The sequence below is a fragment of the Cebus imitator genome, unplaced genomic scaffold (genome assembly GCF_001604975.1).
Source record: "Cebus imitator isolate Cc_AM_T3 unplaced genomic scaffold, Cebus_imitator-1.0 Scaffold547, whole genome shotgun sequence".
Lineage (NCBI taxonomy): Eukaryota > Metazoa > Chordata > Mammalia > Primates > Cebidae > Cebus > Cebus imitator.
The window spans coordinates 542410-544355 of NW_016107862.1; positions in this window are offsets into that span (position 1 = coordinate 542410).

The following is a 1946-nucleotide window of genomic DNA, read 5'->3' on the forward strand; positions in this document are numbered from 1 at the left end:
ATATGTTTATGTTGCTCTTTTTTATTTTAAAAACTTTTTTTTTTATTTTTTACTATACTTTTTAAAAAATTGAGACAAGGTCTCACTGTGTTACCCAGGCTGGTCTTGAACTCCTGAGCTCAAGTGATTCTCCTGCCTTAGCCTCCCAAAGTGCTGGGATTACAGATGTGAGCAACCATGACCAGCCAGTAGTTGCACTTTCTAATGTGTATTTGTAGGGCAGTTTAGTGTAGGGCATAAAGGTTTAATTAGGTAAAACGTTGCTAGATTGTACTTTATAAAAGTTGTGCCAGTTTACATTACCACCTTTGATATATGAAAGGGCTCATTGCTCAACACTGTTAGCAACATTGAGTGTTGTCAGACATTCAATTTTTACCATTATGATAGATGAAAAATGGTATTCCATTGTGTTAATTTGTGTCAAGTGAAATTGTCACTGTGTTTGTTGTCTCTGTAATAGTAACAATGGCCTCTTTTTTACCATGCAAGAAAACTCAAGTTTACATTTTGAAACTTTGTGCTGTGTAATTTACTTTGATCCTGGATCTAAAGGGTATTTCAACTTTATTTATTTATTTTTTAATAATAGGGGAAAATTACTTTATTGGGTGTGGTGATAAATGATGGTTTAAAAAAGAGGAAAAAAACACTGATTTATAGTTGGAATAACATCTGAAATTTGCTTTAAAATATTCTAGCTTTTAAAACTATGTGTGAAAGGTAGGTAGACAAAGTAAGACTGCCAGATATTGACAATTATTGAAGCTAGGTGATAGGTATATGGGGATTCATTAAACCTATCTACTTATGTTTGAACATTTCTTAATAAGTAAGAACCACTTCTTTTTTTTTTTCCTTTTGAGGCAGGGTCTTGCTCATTTCCTAGGCTGGAATGCAGTGGTGCAGTCTGCAGCCTCAACTTCCTTGAACTCAAGTGATCCTTCTACCTCAGCCTCCTGAATGCCTGGGGCTACAGGCTTGCAACACCATGTCTAGCTTATTGATGTCTATTTTTTTTAATTTTTAATTTTTTTAAATGTCGGGGATCCTGCTGTGTTGCCCAGCCTGGTGGTCTTGAACTCCTGGCCTCAAGCAATCCTCTGGCCTCAGCCTCCCAAGTTGCTGGGATTATAGCACAAGCCACGATGTCGGTTTTCTTCTCATTTTACTTAAGGAAATTTTATTAAGTAGTGAGTCAGGCATAATTTTCGAGAGAAAGTTTTAAAAGGCTTTAGTTATATGAAATACATTAAAAATAGTGTATAGATTGTAAACTATTTGGAGACAGAGACAGTTATGTATGTTTTTATCCTCTGCAGTGTCCTGTACACCCTTGTTGATGCATATGCTTTTTCTCTTACAGGAATTTTTTTCTTTAATGAACTATAGCTTTTAATACTAAAATTGTGATACATTAAGATAGCAAAACCTGTTCTTTGCTTTGATTGCTTATATATGCAATTGAGGAAGAGCTATTTATGCCAGATCTGAAAAAGGAAAGAAAAATTTATAAAATGGAAAATATTTTTGTGAATTATATCTTTTTTTTTTTTCCAGTAATTTCAAAACTTATATGCTCCATTGATGAACAGAGATTTAATACTAAATTTCATGGAACCTTTGGGATCATAGATGTCTTCATATACATGTCAGTGTTGTCCTACTTCCCAAGCTGTATTTCAATTGGCTTTTATAGAGAGTTAACCGCTGGCAGTATTTTTGCAATGTGAGCTTTGCTGCTTAATCCTGGTACTATTTATTCTTTAATGATTGATTCACTAAAAAAAAAATTGAGTGCCAGACAGTGTTGAGAACAATAGAAATGTAGCAGTGAGAAAAAAGTCCCTGCCCTTATGAGCTTGCCTTCTAGTAAATATGAATAAAAATCTTCCCCTTACATAGAAATTTTACTTCCTTCCTTTTTTTTTTTTTTTTTTTTTTTT